The sequence below is a fragment of the Oenanthe melanoleuca genome, chromosome 8, assembly GCF_029582105.1.
Source record: "Oenanthe melanoleuca isolate GR-GAL-2019-014 chromosome 8, OMel1.0, whole genome shotgun sequence".
In the NCBI taxonomy this organism is placed as follows: domain Eukaryota; kingdom Metazoa; phylum Chordata; class Aves; order Passeriformes; family Muscicapidae; genus Oenanthe; species Oenanthe melanoleuca.
In genome coordinates, this window is record NC_079342.1 from 11355651 (window position 1) to 11377912 (window position 22262).

Here is a 22262-nt window from a genome sequence, read left to right on the forward strand (position 1 = left end):
TTGAGGATGAGATGAGCCAGCACTCAGAACATTTGAAGATTTGCAGTCTCAGAGAATTAGAGGAGCAGAGGGCTGGTTCATGTGCTGTGCCATGTTGGAAAGGCTGCAAGCCCTCCTGCAGGGGCTGCAAGAGAATGCTCATACTCTTCATGGGAGGCTAACATGCTCTCAGTTCTGAGAAATACTATTGAGAAACCAGTGACTGGCTATTAAGAGTGGAAATTGAAATGGTTCTATTTTTTTTTTTTCATTCCTTCAGCACCCTGATAGTGATCTGAAACATCTTAATACCATATGTTTATCTGATAGGGAATCAAATTATGAATTCCAAACTTTGTGTCAATGAGCTTTGTGACATAACTTTGAGATGCCAAAATATACATAAAAAGAGTTAATTTTCATTTCACACAAAGCATAATAACTTTCAAGCAGTAAATTGTTTAAGTGAGCACTTTAAATACAAAGACTGATTAAAACTGGGAAGCTAAATGAAATCTGTGTGCCCTCTAACTTAAGTTTTCAGCGTTCTTGTGCTGCATGATGATCTATTCCTTTATAAATTACATTTTTAATCTGATCATCTTTCAGCAACTGAATTGATTCAAATCCTGTGCCATTTCTATGTGCTTTATGCATTAATAGTGTTTTTTTTTATCTTCCAAACCCACACAAAAATTCTGAAGAATTTAGAGAGTCAGGATACAGAGAAGGGTTATGTATTTTCAAAGAGGTAATTGTGTCACAGACTTGGAATGGCTTGAACTGAACAGGCTTGATTTTTCCTCTATCAGCAAGGCTCTCAAGCTAAAAGCAGTTGAATTTCAGTAGAATTCTGCACAATTCTGCTCCCATGTGGAGCAGTAGGGTGTGGGATTGTGGGCCCTGATTCAGCAGAATAGCTGAATGTCTATCGAAGTGTTTGCTGAGCCTGAGCATTTATCACTAAACATGAATATCTGGTTCTTGGATTAAAACTGACTCTGGGTGATGCTAGAGGAATCCTAAGAAACGTGAAGCCCGTAATGCAGTACTGGAATTGTGTAGATGCAGACGAATGGCAGTGTTAGTGAGGGTCTCTGGAGGGATGTACTCCACTGATGAAAAGGAGTTTTGAGGAAAATTTTGCAGCACAGAATGGGGAAGGGCATTAATGCTTTGTAAGGAAATTTATTCAAGTTGTTTTTTATTTATTTTTTTTTTAAGGAAAAACTTGTCTTTAACAAGTTCTAAGCTTTGCATAATTATTTTATAAATACTTTGCTAAAAATAATTCTTTTGTTTTCTGAAGAGAATTGGGACTTGAGGTTTTGCTTGTAGGTCTTTTAATATCCTTTCTGTATTGGAGGCCCTTATTAACTCTTTCTTAGCTTTTCCATCTGTCATTTGTCTTATAAATTACATGAACTCTTGATCCCTTGAATTAATAGAAAATGTGAAAAGGGCATATTTAGTTAACTAAAGCAGATGCCTTAGACTTCACTCCACACCCAGCATTCCCAAAAGGGATTCTGGAGTGTCGCAACAAGAAATGAAGTATCTGCTATTAGAAAAACAATTGCTATTTTCACATGAAAATTGCATAGAATTTCTGCAAATATTTCTTTTATAAGCTCCTCCCACTGAAATATGCTTGAATGATTCAATGCCATTATTTTACTACTCGTGATGTTACAGTGTAGAGGAAATATAGGGACATTTATTTCTCCTCTTTTCAAGGAAAATAAATAATTTCATCCTCTGTAGCTAATGACAAAAAGAACTGAAGTCCCTTAGGCTGTAAGTCATAGGAGAGATGAATTTGGAGTGAAAAAAAATATATTTAGCACAAGGACTGTACCATGTTTCATTACCTGAAGGCATTGAGTTGGATTCCTCTTTGGTGTAAACTTGTTTTAAGTCAATGGAATTTCACCAAAGATAAATTTTGACCCCAGGTGATGAAAGCAAAGGTTTTTAGTAATGCCATGAAGTGCAACTGCTTTAAGCACAATGTACTTTTCTTTATAAGTGTACTTTATAAAAGATGGAGCTATTGTTCTTTTTTTTTTGGCAGCTTCCACACTGTGAGACTTACTAATAGGCATTTAATAAAAAAGGGATTTTACCTGTCAGGGATGGAAATAACTAAACTGAAAATGTCATTACTCTCGTTATTGAAGTAGTGCGGCGAAGAGGTAACAAGTAAAAGACTTTGGGGCTGGGTGATGGAAACATATCTGGATTTGTGACTTTCTCTGTGATCTCCCCACGAGTTATTTCATCTCCCAGTCTTGGTCACTTGCTATGTAAACTGAATGTGTTCAACCCTGGCATCTTCTATGCAGGACTGTTTGAATAACCAATGTTGCTGTCTACTTTTATCTTTGAAACCTCCTCCTGCCCTTTTTGGAGGCATGAAAATGGTATGAAAAGGTTTTATTAAAGGGACTGTCAGACTTCTTACCTGTTTTGCTTTTTTAGACTCATGGATGCTGAACTGCAGAGGCTTATTGTAATCTCTGATAAGGAATAGGGTTGATGTTTCGGCTAGTCATAGATAAATTATGATGTTCTGAGAGGTGTCTTAACTCTTGGAGTTACTTCTTTTACTCTACCTGCCATCCTTATTTAAAAAAAATTAAAAAAAAAAAAAAAAATCATATATTTGCAGGAAGTAGAATCAGTCATACCATAGCAAGGGAGTGGGAAATCTGCGACTATACCGAAAATGATTTTCAGTTGAAATGTGAATCTTTTCTTGCATCATTGGGAGACAACTTACAACAGCATGTAGAACTGCATTAAATCCCATGCATGGTTTGAGCAACATGATACAAGTTAATGTGTGAGTTCAGTTTCCTGTGTTAGGGTAGACTTAGACTTTGGAGATAAATTTTTTTTTTTTTTTTTTTTTTGTAACTATATAATTTGTAAAAGTTGCCAGATTTCTATATCTTCTGCTTTGAAATGTTAGGTCAGTCTGGCAAAATTTTCTTTTATAGTGCTAATGAATTCAGAGCAGTAATTAAACAGTTCTGAGTATTGAACTGCTTAATGGTGGTGTAAAATCTTCTTGTACATGAAAACCAAACCATCTTATTCTTCTGTTTGTTTCAGCATTACACAAGCACTATGTAAAGGATTAACCAAAAATATTGTCTAAAACATTTCAAGTAAAAGTTGCTAACAAAGAACTAGTTGTTTTTTTTTTCCCCTGCCTTGAAGAGTACTAGAATGTATTTTCCCTCTTTCTCCAGAGAAATAATAATGCACTTCATATGGTTTTATAGGTTAAGCATTCATGTAACTGTCTATGATTTGACAAGATTGCTCAAAGAAAAAGGGGAGTGAAATCAAGATTTACCCAGGAGGATTTTTGAGCAATGAATCAGTGCTGTTTTGGCCTAGTGGACTGAAGTAATTTAATTGAAGCAATCAACATTTTTGGTTCTAGCTGACTGATCTAATTACTGTCTGATCTGATTCAGTTCTAATATCTGTGTTGTCATCTTGCTCCTGTTGCCTTCCTTAAATTTTTGGAAGGAACTAGCCTTTATACTGGTGTCCCTGTGCTCCCTGGTGGCATCTCTTGCTGGAATGCTTTTTTGAGGGTTCAGTTTGCTGCTTGGTGGGCTACAAGTGCTGCAGACAGGATGATTCATGTTGAAACTAACTTTCTGCAGTGTTGCTGTGTCTCTTCCCTTTAATCCTATTCTAAACCAGTCAGTAGGTGTCTGATCCTGATACAGTTGTATAGCATTATGTCTAGGAGGATTTAATGGCAGAAATTTGAAGATGGTGTAGCACAGATCTTCTTTGTTAATGGATTTAATCCAAGGGTTCATGTCCTGAAGTGATAACAAAACTCGTGTTCTAGCCTGAAGTCTTTTGGCCTTTCTTCTCCATTGGTGACACCTGGGTTTGTTTGCTTTTTCTTCAAAGATGCTTCTTGTTAGGTCATGTGTGCTATTTTGTTAACTAGGCTGTGGCTGGTGGAGTTGGAGAGAGATTTACTGAGAACCTGCTGTGCAAGGGCTGTTGTGCCAGTGAAGGGAAATCATGCTATTGCTCAGTTTCAGTGGGACCCTGCAATGAGTGTGATGCTCTCTGCTCCCCTCTTTACTTGGGACTATTTTCTTCCTCCTGTGTTCAGTATCTCACCGTATTTGTTTGAATCCAACATGTGTATTAGTATGTGGTTTTTTTTAGTTAGAATGATCTCATCACTAATGAGTGTTTGATGCCTTTGTAATGCTCCTAATATACACATAGAACAGCTGGAAGAGACTTTTTAAACAAGCATCTTCATAATATCCTGGATGATCTCAAAGAACATTTAAATACAACAGTGCAGTTACATTGGAAGCTTTAAAGAAAAACATTTTTTTCATACAATGGCTGAACAGTGTGTAGTGGGTGACATGGGGTCTGTTTGCATTTGCAATGATTGAAAACTGCAGTAAACTTTCCAAGGGTATTAAGTAAACTGTTAATGATTAATAGTAAGCACAACTAAAAAATCGGTAGATGAGAGTACACGTCTGGGCTATATTTCTGAACGCATTCAATTTGTTACTGTAGCCTTGTTAGGCAGAGAAAATGTGGCTTGCCCTCAACAAGAACTTGGTTCTTTTCCACCCAAACTTGTGGCACTGGTGGTAGGGCTGTGGGTAGTGGGACTGTGGAACTGTTCTGCCTGGACTCTCTCTGATCATGAGTCAGGTCTCTGCTGTCCTCGGGCAGGGAGTGGGGGTGTTTGTTATTCAGATATTTGTATCCCATTAGACAGTATTGATACTGTGCTTCAGTTGGTCAGTAGGGGGTGATGGCTTTTCTAAAGCAGGATACCCTCAGGTTTATGCTTCACCAAGTAACTTGCCTTGCAGTGTAATGTTGAGCCTGCATCTGCATTGTATGGCCGGTAAATTATCACAGATCTCATGAGGTATTAGTGAATATAGGTGTTAACTTGCATTCCATTCAATGAATTTAAACTACTGGTCCACTGATGGGAAGAATAAGTTTCAGCAGGGCTCCTGTGTGCTTACATGAGAGCTTTTGAAGTCCTAGAAGTGGCTGGGTTTCTTTGAACCATCATGACTGCTAGAGCAAATAAGGGACCCTTGAAAGTGTGTGGCAGGGATAGTGGAATCTCCCATTTTTGCAGCAGCTCATGTTTGTACTAGGTCAAAAATTAATTTCCTCCTACAGAAGTAGAGTATCGAAGTATTGTTCAAGTATTTTGAGTAACTTGATCTGTGGTTCACCTGGTGGTACAGTCAGACATAACCACAAAGTAAAACAGCCTGTCAGAGTTGGAATATATGACAACAAAATGATTTGATTTACTGGCACAGCTATACATCCTTGCCCAAAAGTACATGAAAAAGCTGACGGAAGCACTTTTTTTTGTTCATGTAACTCATGTAACTCTACCCATAACAAGGGTTTGCCAATAGTTTCCCACAGTGATATGCAATACTTTACAGAAAGGAAATGTGCCACTCTACAATGCAATGCTGAAACTTCTATGTTTTTCCTATGAAGACTGTTGAATAAATGAGAGGCAGCAGTCCTCTGGACTCTGAGCTGGAACCTTTCACAGTCAGTGTGTTATGCTATGAAGTAAGCAAGTGAAAGCCTGAAACATTTGACCTTGTTAAACTCTACCCAACCATGTAGTTTAACTGGGCCCTGCATTGGTTTCTTTGCTTGTTTGTTTATTTGTATTAAGATGCCTCTTGTTTAACATGTAAATTTTTTCAGTCCCTAGCTCTTCTTTTTCCCCCAATCAAAACCTGACATTACCTCCTAATTACACATATGCTGAAATTGGTTGCTTATGTGGTATTTTCTTCTACAAAAATAATAGTAGTAATTAAAAAAAAAAATAAAAAAATAAAGGCATGTAAGATGCATAGCAGTGGCCACTTTCAGGCTGTTAAAAATTCCAGCAAACCAGATCAATTGCTACTACCAAGTGCTGACTCAATGATAGCTTTTATGTGTACTTTGAATGCTTAGCAGGAAGAGAGATTACTCATTCCCCCACCTTTCTGGGGGACTGTTTGCAAGCTTGCAAATCGTGTATGAGGCCCTTCAGACTGCTGACTGCACTGCAAAGTTATTTTGCATCTAGTAAGTTCCAGGATATTGTGACTGTTTTCTGAATAATGCTGTCCTTTTGTGATTGTACTTGAAAACAAATAGTGCTGTTCTAAGTGTTGCCAAGTCACTTTGAAAGTCTTATGGAAAGATTTCTCACTGCTTACCCTATATGTGGGCCTGGGGTGTTGGTTGTGCTTTTTGCTGGAAGCAAAAAGCCATCCTGCTCACTGAGGTCTCTGCTTCCAGTTAAGTCAGGGGACAAGAAAGCTTCTGTGATCTAGCACTTTTACATTTAGTTAACGTTTTGTGGTTAGTTTTTACAAATGTACCTGCATTTTTTTAATCCTGAAGTCTTATTTGTTTTCTTGTTGAAGAAGGAGCAAAAGGAGTTTTCTTGTACAGGAAAAGACAAGGAACTGTACTCCACCGCTGGCTGTCAAGGGGGCTTGTGCTTCCCTTGTGCAAGCCCTTAAATGGGAGTTGAACCTTTGCCATACAGAGAGATGGATTTCTGCACCTGTGGGGTCTCTGAAAGGGAAGTACTTCAGATGTGCGTGTTAACATTTTGGATTTTTGTGAAACCTGAATCGGCTTTGAGGTTCCCTGAAACTTTTTTTCCGTGCAGCAATACTAAGATACATGCCTTATAAAGGCTACATTAGCATTGGGCAAAATAACTTATTTCCTGAGTTAAAACTCTTTTCCCCAGCTTCCCTTAAAAAAAAAAAAAAAAAAAATTAATAAAAGATTATTTGAGGAGAAAAGCCATTGTGATTTCATATGGAGGCCATCTCAGTTCTCCTTTTATATCTGCTGCTCGCCTGGGAGCATACTCTGTATTCATGTCCAGAGCTTGAATTGTTTTCAGCTTCTTATTAGTTCTGAAAATGCATTTAGCAGTTAACTGCCAGTGTGTGTGCTCCTTCTGGTTGCAGCTAACAAGCAGCTGGGCAGTACATTAAGAAATGTGGAATCAGTTAACTCTTGTAGAACCTTGTCCTTGTGTTTCTTCAGTTGCCCTTGTAGAACTGCACGGGGGAAATCCTGTAGGATAACACAGCAGGCACATGCTTAATAAGGGAAGAAATGAGCAAAAGGAAGTCAAGGAAGAGAAATCTTTTGGTGTTTTGGCAGGGAAGAAGGGCTGTAGTGAGAAAAGTGGCAGTTGTTGCCCAAATAGCAAGGAGACGAGTGAGTGGTCTTTAGTAAGAAACTCCTTAAACAGAATTTTACCTCAGGGGGAATGGGAAGAGGTACATTAGTGAGTGATTCATTTCAGAGCTCTGATGTTGCAGATGGCCTTTTGAGAGACCTTTCCTAAGTGAGCAATTTTACTTTTTCATTTAGAATTATTTTGATTTGGTGTGGGGTTTGTTTTATTTCTGGTGGGCAGAAAAGAACCTCAAGAATACTAGGTTAGTAAGTATTTTATTTTACAATTGAGTATATATCCCTTTGTGTTACTTTAACAGTTTTGAAAATCTTGTTAGTGGACTTATTCTGCCAAAATTTACATTTTAAGTAATCGAATTAATGCCTGTCTGCTGATGGGCCTTTTTCCTTTCAGTGGGGATGAAGTGCAAGTACAGGATACATGCGGCCAAATCTTTTTACATGTGGCTGCCATCTGCATGAGCTAAATTACTGCCTATGAATCAGGCATACAACATGTAAGCTCTCCTCTGTGTAAAGATCTGCTCCCAACTTGTTTAGAATCATCCTTTCTCACTCTCCATTTAGTCCTTTCCTTGGCAAATCTCCCATGGACCTCATCTGGATTCCTGCCTGATTAAGGACTAAGAGTTTGACCCTGTGAGATAATAAAACCCCAACATGCCTGCAGGAATCTACAGATTTCAATGGGGGTTGAAGGCAGCGTGTGCTGCTAAAGTCTTCAGCATGTATGCTGGGTTTAAGGTTATGATTTCAGGACTTGGCTGTGTTACAGTATGCATACTGGCCCTAACTTGATTAAGCTGTAAGTATATTACTATGATTTCAATCCTCTATGGAAAGGGAAACACATAGTCTCTCTGTGGATTTTGTGGCTTATTTAGAATGAAATTTCATTTTCTGAATGTGTATATTGAGATGTTGCTCACCAGAAAATTCCAGTTTATTGGTGCTCGTACTTTTTTAGGAGCTGTTTTCCTAAAAGCAGGGATCCAAGAGCAGATTGCTTTGGGAAGTGGAGGCCATGAAATTGTAAGAACTTGGAAGGGTCATAACTTTGACCCTTATTGCACACAGCCTTCCAAAATGATTCACTGTTTCCTTAAAAGATTCCAGTATCTCTACATTTTTGTTAGAAACAAAGAAACACAAAGCTAATTATCGCATCCAGGAGGAAAACACATTACTGAATTAGACCATGTAATGAGATAATGAGCACAGTTGGATAGTGACCTTCAGCTCCTTGTATGGGTAATGCTCTTTAGACTGCCTTTATTTTAATAGAGCAGACTACCCAAACCCAAGGTTTAAAAAGAAAAAAAAAAAAAAAAATTCCCTTATAGCCTCCCAGTTTAGAAGGGGGAAAGAAATACTGATATGGTCACATAGTCCCCAAATTTTCTTTGAATTAAAAACTGGATACGTTTTTAATAAAATGCATTTTAACTTGCAAATAATTTCTGACATAAGAAAAGGGTGTTCTTTAATATTGTATTACTGCTTATAGGTTTCTTTTGGAATACTGTTGCACTTAGGCACAAGAAGGGGCCTGAAATTTAATTTTACATTGAAAAAATAGCCCCTAAAAGAAAAAATTTCTTGATTTGAAGGCACAGTACAGCTACAGGATGCCTACCAAGAAAGTACCATTTTTATTGAAAAGCTTACCACAAACACAGATAGTATTTAATTAAAACAAGATTTAAAAAAAAAAGTAATCTAAAAATCTAGGTAGTTTTCTGGTGGTAGTGCTCTTTCAAGACCAGCACTCCTGTTTTTATACATTTTTTTGGTTATATACTACTTTTTTTCCCGCACCTATAATTGGTTCCATACAAAGTTCACAGGTTTGAGTGTCACTGTGACTGCACACTTGGTAGTATCTGGTCAAACAGATAACACTTGTGTGTTTATAAGCATGATATATTTTATCTTCCTGCAGCATGGACTTCTGCTGTGTTGACCTAGTGACACACAGTGTTTATACAGACAAGTCAAGCTTGGATGCTTTGTCAGTCAAGCAGAACAGATTGCAAAGGCCCAAGTGATGAAGACCCAAAGAAGTTATAATGAAAAAACATATGAAACAAAGACTAGTAAAAGTGTTCTTGCACACCCTGATGCATATTCAAGATAGTGATGTGAACCAGTAGGTCTGTGGTCACTTTTCCTGTAGAGACTGAAGGAAGGAAGATAGGGTTTGAATGAGATAAGAAATGGGAAGCTGTGAAAAGAGAGTAGAAGGCAAAAGCTGTGAAGGAAAAGAAGAAAATCACAATTTCTGGTTATCATGGTTTGTAATTCATGGTTATCTCAGGTACGTGGGAGAGGGCAGGAAGGAGGAGGTATAAGGGCTTCCTCCTTACCTGTAAATGCCTTTGGCTGGCTGGGGAAGTCTCCCAGCCTGTGTGGAAAGGAGTGATAGGATGCAGTGCCTGGAGAAGAGAGCCCTCAGCCCTTCACTGACAGCACTGAGCTGTGTGTGTGGCCAGCACACTGGAGGAAAGGGATGCCATCCACAGGGACACTGACAGGCTGGAGATGTCAGCTAGTCCAGTTGGTAAGGAGACTAGAACACCTTCCCTCTGAAGAAAAGCTGAGAAAGTTGGGGCTGTTGAGCCTGGAGAAGAGGAGGTTGTATGGAGGCCTGAGAGTATCTAAAGGGGGCCTACAAGAAAGTCTGAGAGGGACTCTTCATTCAGGAAGTGTAGTGGCAGAGCAAGGAGTAATGGGCTCAAACTGAAAGATGGGAAGTTTAGGTTGGATATATGTTCTGTGCTGATGATTCAGACTTCCTGGTCCCTATTTCTGGATGAGATGGATATGATTGATCATCTCTGTGTACTGGAGAGGCTGGTGTCTTTAGTACAGGTACCTGGCAGCAGGTTATCATTTTGACATGACCCCAACAGTCAGTTGGGTAGAATGGATGCTGCCATTGAAATACATGCAGAAACAACATGCTTTAATCCTACTTTGATCTACTTATGAACACTTGGGCTTTCATCTATATTTAATATTCAGCCTCTGTAAAATAGCCTCTTGACTTAATCTGCTCTTTTGCATCATGTCTTCTTTTTCTGTCTGGAAGCTTCTTCTGGACAGAATAACAGGAATTTGGTTGGTTGTTCAAGACTTTCTGGGATCTGTGAGCTTGGTTAAAGCTGCTGTTGCTGATCTTTGGTAGTTTTACAGGTATTTGGAAGTCTAGGACAAATGTCCATGTGCTGCGTAGATGCAGGTGCTACATTGCTGTGTTATAATTAAAATACTGCTGCCTTTGAAGGAAAGGACTGGACATTTCAGATCATAATTTTCAGGTCATTAGTAGTTTGGGGTTTTTTTGTTTGAGTTTTAATATTGACTTACATAACTGGTAAATTTCTCCCTGGATATACTGTAATGTTTTAGCAAATTACCCTGTTTCATCAGCTATGTAGGTGAGGCTCTCTGTGGTATGGTAAGTTATATCCAGTCTTTGAATAGAACAATAATCTTGCAAGGTGAATGCATAGAGAAGTTTTCTGCAGCAGTTTTCAAATCTGTAGCATTTTGTATACCTATGGCTTGTCCCATAAGGAGATGCTATACCAGTAACATTTACTCAGAATTTGTTTGATCAGAACAGTAAACAAAACTTATTGATCCTCTTTTTTAGTTTTTGGGTATTTTTAGGTTTGTTTTCCCCTCCCCCCTCCCCCCCCCAAATGGTATTTCTACGCTGACCCTTCTACCCCACCCTGAGAGCTAGAGGCAAGTCTGACTTGGACTGAGAGCTGAGCTGATAAAAGCATTGTATGGCTCCTTCAGTTTCCTTGAAAAATGATTGTCTGAATAAAAAGCATTATGTTAATTCAACAATAGTAAATAACTTCATGATATTCAAAGGACTCTGTCATGAGGTCTTAAATATGTAAATGAATTGAAGTGACATTGTATGCACTTAATAAATTATTAAACCAGTTCAACCTTCTCCCACATCAGGTCTCATCTGCTACATCTCAGGTGATTCTTCGCAGTGCAGCTGTAAATGCAGTTTTCAGGAGTTTAACACAGGAAGTGCAGATGAGAAGGCAAGAGGAGTGCAGAAGTGCAATGTGGTTACCCGTTTAAAAGGGGGTAGCTTCAGTTTTGCATTCCATATGAGGTGTTAAGAGTAGGCTTACAGGAACACTGATTAGGAAAGCAATTTTAAGAGACCATGTGTCATGACTGCAATGTCCTGTCATTGTAAATGGTGAGCTTAATAGTGCTGAGGAAATTAAATGAAATACCTTAAGGAAAAGCTTCTATGTTAAAAAAAAAAACCAAAAAACCAAAACAGTCTTCTTGCATACTCTTCAAAAGTTTAACAAATACCTTTATATGAATAAAGTGTGATTGATCTCACTTCCACTGAATGTTTTGTCAGCATCTAGATGAGATAGCTATGGAGATCATGTATGTATATACATAAATATTTACACATGCACATATGTACATACATGGAACATAATGAGGTATTGCATTAAGTCTTTTTGGTAATTAGAGCAGTTGTTAAGCTGTGACTTTGTGCTCTCCACCATGGAAATATTTAGTCAAAGTGAAAATGCATGAGAAGATTTTGAAAGTGGTAGTTTCTGTCACTGTTGTGCTTCATGGACTTAAAGGAAACTGCATCTGCGCATTCAGCTTGTTTTCTAAAATCATCAGTATTGTTTCTTTCTAGGAAGGTCTTTTCAAATTCAGTCAGTGAGGTTTCACAAGTCTGAAGGCTCTCTGCTTCCCATAGTAAGGACAGGGGTCCAGTTTATTCCAGTGCCATTGGTGACAGCCAGCCTAGGTACTCCTTCCTGCTCTCAAATGCACCAAAGGCCAACAGAAACCTGATTAGTCTCTTTATTGCTGGGTTACTTTCCTGTCATGTTAGTGAGTTGAATCAGCTCCTGGGCAAGGCAGGTTTGATTGGCATCAAAAGAGGCAAAAGGTAGCTGGAAAGTGTTGGTGGAAAGGAGAAGGGTGGAGAGAATGAGGCACCCTGAGTTTGGCTGTGGTTAGATGTTGGATGATTCATCCTGTCTCATAAACCTGCAATGTTAGATTTTATTGTTTCTTTATTACCTGCAGAAATAGCTGTGTATGTCTAGCTCTGTCAAACCTGCCATCCCACAGCCTTGTTCATGTGGATCCTTCTCCATCCAGAAGATGTGTCCCCTGTCTACATGAAGCTGAGAGCCGTGCCCTGAGTGCCAGGCACAGCATTTGTCACTTGCCAAACAGCCACTAGGGCCTGGGGGCCTGTCCTGCAACTGGGCTGGTGCTTCTGAGCAAGCTTCAAATAATATCCAGGCGTGAAGTCATGCTGCCCGCAACTGCCTTGGCTTGGAGCATTCCTCAGCACTGGGGCCACCAACATGGTGTTTCCTAGTCGTCTTGAGAACCCTGAAAAATTTTGAGCACAGAGTCTTTCCTAGTTAAGACCAAACTAGATAAATATTCATAAGTCTGAGGAGAGAATCTGTAGCAGGGCATATTTCAGGATTGATTTCTTTGCTGGCTTTACAGCCGAGGGCAAGAAGCTGTTGCTTAACTGAGTGGGGGCTGTGGAACAGTACGGTAGTTTTTGCCCTTTGTTTCTTTCTGTTTTTTAACTATCTCTTTTCATATTTTTCAAGAGACTGAAGCTTTTAAGTGTTTTGTGGCGGGAAGTTTTGTCTTGCTTCAGCATGTGATAAGGATCGGTTCTCAAGGTTTGTTCAGTGAGACATTGAGTGATAGTGAACTCATCCTTAAAGGGTCAGTTACAGGAATTCAGCCTTCAGTTGAACTTGTAATCTTGTTATTTTTAATTAGGAGAAAGCTGGTATGCTTTCAGTTATGAAGCCATCTTTCCCCAAGTTTTTCTTCTTCCCTTAGGCTTTTGCTGCTTCTGAGATCCCCACTGCATTTGATGGGACTGATGCAGCTGTGAAAGCCTGAGTAACAAAGCCACGTTTCTTTCTTTTACCAAGGGTCCTGTCCACTGATGAGGATTTTCAATCCATTTGCTGCTGAGGAGTTGGGAAAAGCAACCCCAGCATGTCCTGGTTTGGCTGGCAGCACGTGGATCACGTGTTGAGATGCTGCTGCTCTCATTCCAGCACTGCGTCCAGCAGCGGTGTTTATCAGATCTTCTGACACACAGCACTGAGCAGATGTTCCCTTTTTTAGTATGGAGTAATGTTTCTGATGTGCCAACTGAGATTAGGAAGGGGAAGGCTTATAAAGTTTTATGCTTCAGTGAAGCACCTATATGTCTGTTTCTGACAGGCAGAGCTAAGGGGAGGAAAAACCAAACCCTAAACCAAAAAGCCTTCTCCAGCTGCTTTTCACTGAGAGCCTGGTGTTGCAAGCAGAATCCATGGGCTTCAATACTGGCCAAGGATTAGAGGCAGAGACTGTCTCTGTTCTTCTGGGCCTGTGTTTCTGATGGGCTAGTCACAAATGGTAAAGACTCCCATGCAGCCCTGGGCCCAGTGACAAAGTTAAAGCATAAGATGATTGCAGGAAGCTGCTGTTGAGCTGACAGCTGTACCATCTGGTACTCTGCATTTCTGTGGCTGTCAAGAAGATATTTTTGAAAGGAAATCATCTCTGTGTAACTCTCCAGATATGCATGAATCCATATGCACCAGCATCCAGAATTCATTGTTCCCTCTCTGAAGACCAAAATATGACTTGCTGATAATTGAATTGACAGATAAAAGCAAGACATCTTACTGAAAGAAGAGCCCTGTGAATGCTGGTGTTGGTGAAGCTAAGGGGACTAGGTAGGAATGGTTAAATGGAATAATGGGGGGTGAATGGGAAAGAAAACCAGCTATCAAGAAGTAAAGGAGCTCAGAGAGGTGGTAAAAAAAACCAAAAAGACTACAAACAGAGGTCCTATAAGTTCAGTGTGTCTATGTGAAGAAAAAGAAGCTGCTTGGGCCAGATAAGAGAAACGAAATAAAAGAAAAACTTTGTGTATGCTTTTAGTTTGAAGCTTGGATAACCTATCAAAAATAATGCTAATGTTATGAATTAGCATTAAAGGAAAATCTGTTAATGGTTTGTAGAATTGTGTGATACTGTAATGGTTTAGGAATGTTTGTGAAGTGTCTAATAGATTCAGTAAGAGCAATTGGAAAATTTTCTAAATTGCAAGAGTAGCTATCAACTCTGTGGTCGGAATGCCCCCTGAATGAGTAAATATAAGACACCTCTAAATCTTTCCTGATCTCATTGAGGCTGCCCTCATCAGTTACCAGATAAGATATAAACTCTTTTCACTGTGTGGTAGTGCCCATTGCACAACCAATATAACACTGTGTATTTTTGGGCAAAAGATGGCTGCATATGTAGTTCCAAATGAAGGTCAGTAGGGACCAAGCATGTGACAGTTACTTGCAATTCTGAAAAACTGCCACAGGATATTTTTAATCATCATGATTAAAAATGGATGAAAAAACCAAGAAAAGCAAACAAAATCCACCTATGACAGAAATCTTACCCCTGCCCCCCAGTTCTGTATGTGCATTCTGTAGTTGTCCTATCACTGTATATTTTGGTACCTTCATGTATGCTGCTGATACTACCTGAGATGGGATTCCAACACTTCCTGTGTTGGTTTGAAAATCATTAGAACTCATCAGCACTTTCGAGAATACCCATGAGTATGCAAAGAACTGAAGTACATATTTGCAATTTAAATAGGTAACATTTTGCTGAGAGAGACTCAGACTTGTTTGCTTAGATAAGCACAGGTTGCTGAAGTTTACATGTGTGTTTTTGTGCATGCTCTTTGATGAATTCTTGTATGGCTGATCGTGCAAGTAAGTATGGTTCTTTCTCTTTGCCTCCTGAAACCGATTTTATGAAATCTGAGATTTCTTTTTCTGTCATCTTTAATTTACCCAATTTTAGGAATACAGTAAAAGCAGTAGTGTGGGTAGGGTGGTTTGAGTTCCAATACTGATTTATTAAAAATACAATGGTTTTGAAACATGTTTTAGAGTTTTTTGCTCTAAGCGGGCATTAAATTTTTAAACAGTTTTTTTTCCCTTTTGGCCTTAATACAGAGCTCTCCTGTAAACCAAGCAGAATGCTTCCTGTTGTTTTCTGATAAAAAGTGCACTTCCATTCATTGTTTCCATGCAATTTCCTATATTTCTATGGTAAAGAGGGGTAAATCTGAGACAATTTATAGGCTACCTCTAGGGAAAATAGATTTTTACAACATGAAGTTTGAATGTTTTTGGGAGTAATGAACAAGGAATGTTAGAAATAGTTTGTTCATTTCTTCCTCTTTGCACAATCACTTTGCTGAAGACAACTTCATCCATTAACAGTGATGAAAATTGGGTGCTAAATTTGCTTATTCTGTTATGGCACAATGTTTCTTTACACTTTAGGTGCTGCTTGTTATCAGAAATAAATTTTTATCTTTTGCAGTCTTGATAAAAGTTTGTGATTCAAGTCAGGGATTTCTGAAATACAGCCATGCCTGGGGGGCAGGGAAGCCCTCAGTCTAACATTGACCACTGTTTAAAAATTAATGGGTGCTTCATGGGACAGAAGATTTGTGCAAGAGAATCATATGCATTTGATTTTTATACTAATGGCTTGAAACCTAGGGTTTTTTTCTACTACTTGAGGATAACAAAGGGAAAAAGTCAACAGCCCTTTTTGGTGGACCACTTTGTTTTCAGTTCTTTGACATGGAAACCAGAAATTGTGCTTTCTGGATGTGTTTAAATGAAAGTCAATGCATACATGCTGTTCTGTTTATGAGTATTAAAATGATGCTCTTATGTTAGTGGAAATGTTTTCAAATACTGACTTGGGAAAAGGAATGGGAAGAGAGAGTAAGAGCATATGTGGATGAGTTTGCACATTCAGGCATGGAAAAATACTGGAGAAGAGTTTTCCTGTAAGCAGTGTTTTGCTGCAAACCTCAAGAGAAGGTAGAGCTCTGACAGAACTTCTGGTCAGAAAGAAGTACAGCAGAGGTTACATAAAATGTAACTCTGTGGTAGAGTACATCTGCTTTTGAAAGGCTTCTTTGTTTTCCAGGTGCAGATGTTTGTTTTCTAAGATTATGTCTCTTGGGTAGAAATGTCTTGAGCTTGTGCTCAGCGGATATTAAACCAAACAGGTTTTTCATTCATTCCCTTTTCTGTTTAATTAGCTTAATATGTGTATAAACAAGACACCTGGAGTTTCTTTTGTTAAACAAGATACTTAACTGACTGACATTGCTTATCTTTGCCTTGATTGCTTAGGTATTGAAATAGAGTTTTGCTGTGTAACAAATGAGTATGACTTGATAATTTGCAGTTTTTCATGAACTGGATAGTTCAGGTTTCATTAATAATTTCTAAGTAGCAGTACATTACTACAGCAGTTGAGTTTTATTTGATAGTTAAACTTTCCAATTAAACTTGCTTCAGTTTTATGTCCTGAGAAGAACAAAAGATAATAGAAGCTTACTTTTCACTAAGTGAAATAAAGAATTTCTGCTTTAAAAATGTAATTTGAATTTCTTCCTACATGGAAAAAACGGTGAGATTCATGCAGGTAACACTTGAAATTAGATCATCCCTGCTAAACAAGGATAAACCTTGTGAATTTACCGGTGGCTGGGACCCATGGGTGTGCATGTTTTGCCACACATTCACCAGAGAGGCATAAAAAATTATTTTGCTTAGAAGGAGAAGCCAACATCAGGAGTTTGTACCAAGCATAACAGCAACCTAAAAAGGTATGGGACATGTCATCTGAATGATTCCCAGTGGGCAGGCAAATGATGTTAGATAGACTTTACTATGTATAACAGAAATGTCTAGAAAAACTGCAGAAAAGAGAGGATAAAAGACATGGCAGATCAAGTGTAATGTAATGTGTTGAAACATTGAATAGTTTGGTCCATAAATGGAATAAGTCTGGGCAGAGTTGATAATAGTGGAATGGGAATTAATTGGGGGATAAAGTTTTGGGATAGACTGCGCATGGAGCAAGGGTCTTACTGCATGTAGCATTAGCACCAGATGTCAGTGTAAATGTGAAGAATATAGGTTAATGTGTAGTTCAGAGATGTATTTTTTTTTCCTTCCTTGAAGAAAGGAGAAGAATGCAGGGATGGTGTTGTGGAGTTGCTGCAGGTTAGTGAGCTTGGTGCACTGGAATGGGAAACCTCTGCCGAGTTTTTGTAAAAGCACATGTTTTTAGTTAGTACAGCTTGTATGTTTTAACTCCTACAACCAAATATTGCCACCTGTACTGGATATTTCTTCAGGATGTATTTTTTCTCAGTAGAAGTTTTATAGCTCATTCAATTCAAATAGATACCTGTGGAATCTGGTATCTTGGGTCTTTCAGTTGGTTGGATTGGTTTGTTTTTTCAAAATAGCCAAAATTGGTGTTTGTGAGTCTTCTCCCTACAATTTTTTATTTAAAAGCTGCTCTTCATATTAATAGTGGAGGTTGTCCATTATCCTCTACATTCAAATTACTAGGCATTTGGCTTTCCAGATGGTTTTCTGTGAAGAGTGTACAGGAAGGAATTTAGTATTTACTGCTAGAGAGCCACCCATACTGAATAAGTAGTAGTGGCTAACATTTTTTCTGACAGTGTTAGGTGTCACTTCTCTGTGTAAATTCCTGTTTGCCTCAACTCTTGTGTATATTTTTTGGTGTAAGTGCTTCTCTCAGTGAGAAGCCCTTTATGAGAAGGTTGTGTAGGTGGTAACAATTGCTTCATGTAGAGCAGTGGCCCTTTGCACATGCACTTGTATCTTTAGAAATGAGTGGTGAAGATGATGGGAAGAAATTATTGCTGAGTCTTGATCAAGTACTCTGTGAAGTTTTTTAGTTCAAAAGAAAGTTATTTTCCTTCCCTTTTGTCATTCAAAAGTAGGTTTGTTCCAGCTATCATTGTCACTAAGAGATTTAAGAGAATGCCCATAAATTAACCTTCTCTAAAAGAACTTCTGTGAAAATCTGTCATTTGGGCACACTGAAATCTCTGCTTTAATTAGCCTCCTCTACATCTTAATGCGACTTTCAGCATACAGTGATGAATTCTAGCAAGATGTGCAATAATTTATATTACTTTGTACCTGACAGCATAGACCTCCCTTGTGTTCCTCAAGTTTGAATTCTGATTTTTTTTGTTTGGGAGCTGCTCGCGCTTTTCTGCTGACAACACTGCAGAAATCACCATGGAAATGCAACAGAAAGTACATTAGCCTTTACTATTTGAATAAAATCAATCAAAGTTGTGAGTTGGTCTTGGGTTGCTGTGTTATCCCCCTTAGTCTCAGTCTTACTCACATTTCTTCTACCTTCTTACGGCAAAACACGTGGTGTTCATTAGTACCATGGATAATATGGGAAACAAGAATGTTGAAGTTGTATTGAATATGTTCCAGATGAACACAGCTACAAAGTATCAAACAAGATTTGGTCTGCACTGATTTCCTTTAAAATATTAATTGGGAGTGAAAAATAATTCAGTACTCAACAATTTTCTAGAATTCTAAATTCACTAAACATTTGCAATAAACATTATATTGTAAAATATATACCTAATAATTGGTTCTTATAAAACTGCCTAACCTGCTTTCCTTCCTCTAAAGGCATTAAGTAACTAAAACTTGATTGGGGTAGGAGCCAGGATTTGCTAACAAGATAAAGTGGTTACATGCACCAAAATTAAACAAAAGCCTAAGGATGGTTGTGTGTGCAATTCAGTTCTCAGCAGAGAAGGCACTAAAGGCTTGTGACCACACTAATGGATAAACTGCAAGATATCTTTGACCCTTTAAGTGCTTTGATGGGGATGGAGATGCAGGAGAATATCTATACATATTTAGAGCTCATAAGGCAATCTTGACATGTTAATGGGATGTTGACAGTAATGAATTTTGGCAGGTGTTGCTGATGCAGATGAGGTTGGCAGTAACAGGGTGCGAGACTGGAGTGGGAAACTGGCAAAGCTTCATCTTGGGCTTTGTGGATGGCAGAGCAATAGGAAAGCCCAGGTAGAACGTGGCTGCGGTTTCTTGTTGGCTTTCAAATATAAAAGTAGTGTGGGGGTGGTAAATAATCACATTAGTAGTGTCCTAGGGAGGACTTTGTTCCTTTTCCAGAGTGGCAAATATTAATTTTGTAGGATTTAAACTACATAGAGCTGGCTTCCTAGTCAGAGACAAGTGGCAGATGAAGATGAAGAATCTGTGGAGGGAGCCGAAAGTTGCAAATTTGGATAGAGGAGAGCTCTAGGAGCTACCACTGGAGTGACAGTGCCTTGTAGCAACAACCACCACCAGATCTGCAGGTGCAGTAGGAAGGGCTGGGAGGAGATAGATTTAATGAATGTTGAGCAAATAGGTCCAGCATTGCTGTGGTGCACACAGTGTAAGAATAAACTAAAGTACAGCATAAATGCAGAGGAGGTGGCAGAAGGAGCTGCCTGTGCCACGTACAGGCTGAGCATTTGGTGGACTTAGTGATTTAGAAATAAGATTCCATTTCACTTGGTGCTACCTCCAGGCATGCCAGTATACATGGACATGGCACTACACCCAGGTTAGTGGTTGGGCAGATATGGCAATATCAGTGCACGGAGATTGTGGTTTGATATTGCCAGGGTAAGAGAAACAGTGATTGTGAGAGTCTGGAGTACCTGGGAAGGGCAGTGTGGCCCCAGGACCACTCAGATACCTGTGTGCAAGAATGTGTGCACTCAGGCAACTTGGCAAGAATGTGACAGCTGGAGTAACCTCTCAGTTATTTACCACCACAGTATGCCTTGTACATGGGCAGTCTCACAGCACGTGTGGTCTGCTTGCAGTGGAACACCCTCCAGATACTCCGGTCGATGGTATGGATTTCTGGGGCTATATCCCTTTCTCTTATGAGGCTGGTCTGTAAGCAGTTCTATCAAATGCGGTAATTCCCCCAAAACACTGGTTTCTTGGACTGAGCAGTTAGAGCAGACCTATGCACCCCTTCCCTAAAAACAGAGCTGTCAGAGGGGACATGCCCCAGGCTGCCAGGGGTGCAGGCAGATGCTGTGCAGCTGCACTGCTGGCAGAGCTGACCCACACCAGTAAGCCCTGCTCAGGACTGGCACAGCGCGTGGGCTCGCTGCCAGCAGGGTGACAGGATTTCTGCCGGGGATCTGGCTCCCAGCCAGCCAGGGTGGAGTGCAGGCAGAGCAGGCATGCCTCATTCTGCCCGTCCCTGTGCAGATAAGCTCAGCTGCACACAGTTATCCAGGATGTGAACTTCTGCTCCCTCCGGGACTGTTTCCATCTTGCACGTTGAGCAGAACAGAGGCATTTCTTAATGTGTGTTTGAGGTGCCAGCAAAGGAGGCAGTTACAGCCTGAATGAAACAGTCACAATCATCTTCCCCTTGTAGGATGTGAGGGGAAAAGCCAGATGTCTTCTCTTCTAATGTATTAAATTTGTTCAGAGTAAATACCGCATGAAGGCTGGAAGGGAGGATTGGTAGATATCCTGCATGGCAATAGGTGTTCACAAGGGAGGTACTTCCTCCTGAACCTTTGCTAAGTAAAATGCACATTTTTGTCAACAACTTCATTTCTGCTTTTGTTCAGTCTTGCACCTTATTCATTGTAGGTGAGTGTGTGCTATGATTGAAACATCTCAACCTTCAACTCCATTCTGGCTGACAAGAAACAATTAAATGAACAAGTGCTGCTTTCCTTCCTAGCCCAAGAAGTGCTTGTGAAATTTAGAGAAGTGTTTTGTGCAGATTGTATAACATGGTGTGCTGTAAGACTTACACATCAGTGGCTGGGCTAATTGATCAGTAGGTTCTCTGATCTGCTCTTGTACATCAGGAAAATGCAGCCTCTCTACTGGTTTTGTTATTGTTACAAATTCTAAATATTTCTTCAGCCATTATAAAGGGCAACTTTTTAATGAACTTTTTTCTTTAAACTGATTATCATTGCTTCAACCAGTTGCATTTTGTATATTTTTTCTTTAAAAGGAGGCAAATAAAAACCAGAAAACCTCAAATCCTCCAAGCTGGTAGTCAGTCTCCAAGCTGCCAAGCTCCTCATTGAGGGAGAAGAAAGTTTGTTTATCCTCTGTACCCCAGGTACATGCTTGCGTAATTTATGCCTTGAGCATTGCCTTTACAAATATTCCTGCTCTGTGGGAGCTCATAGGATATGCACCATGCACTGGTGGGTTTCAGGAACGGCCCCTTTGTGGCCCAAGGCACTGCAGAAATCTCCCTGTGCTCAAGGGCTTTGCTTTTTCCAGATAATCTGGTTTAAGACAGACTCTGACTTGTAAGTAAATGACCAACTGCAAACTGTATTTTGAAAGAACTGTGGTTTTAACCAGCAAAGTATAGGTCAGTGCTAATATAATTAAACATAAGTACAGCAGTGTCAGATGATCTCTAGTGCTACAATAGCTGGCTTTAGACTTGACAAAACCAGATAGATGTCTTCCATTTAATCAGTTGAGGGGAAATCCTCAAATAAAAGTTCTTTATTTTGAACTTCTTTCAAAGGAAGCATTTTACTTTGATTGCAGATGTGCAGGATCCAGAAAAAAACTATGCTTCTACCTTGTATTTCTCTTTTATGCCTGGCAGGCTCTAAACTGACTGGTTCATGTGAGTCTAAGTCTTATCTGAGTGACTTTGGTGCAAATTAGGGGTTAAATCAATTACGTTCTCCTGTGACCTTCTGAATCAAAAACATACATCTGTCTGTTACTGTCAGGGGTGGACTTGAGCTGTTTTGGAAAAGCAGGGCTGCTTCTCATAAATATTTGTCTTGCTTTAGTTTCCTGGGATATAGTTAAATGTGTGCTGCCCTGTATGCTTCAGCTTTTGTGCTGTCTTGCTCTATCCCATCACACGGTCTCACGTACCATACACGAGTATGGCTCTATATCACACTGTGGTGATTATTTGAAAGGGTATGCACTCTGTTTTGGATGAGATAACTGCTA

At 39.4% G+C, this 22262-nt stretch overlaps 1 protein-coding gene across 2 annotated transcripts in view; it reads left to right on the top strand.

The window, feature by feature from the left end:
* TGFBR3 (transforming growth factor beta receptor 3) overlaps positions 1–22262 on the top strand; it is a 108169-nt gene that overhangs the window by 16884 nt on the left and 69023 nt on the right. The window lies entirely within an intron of this gene.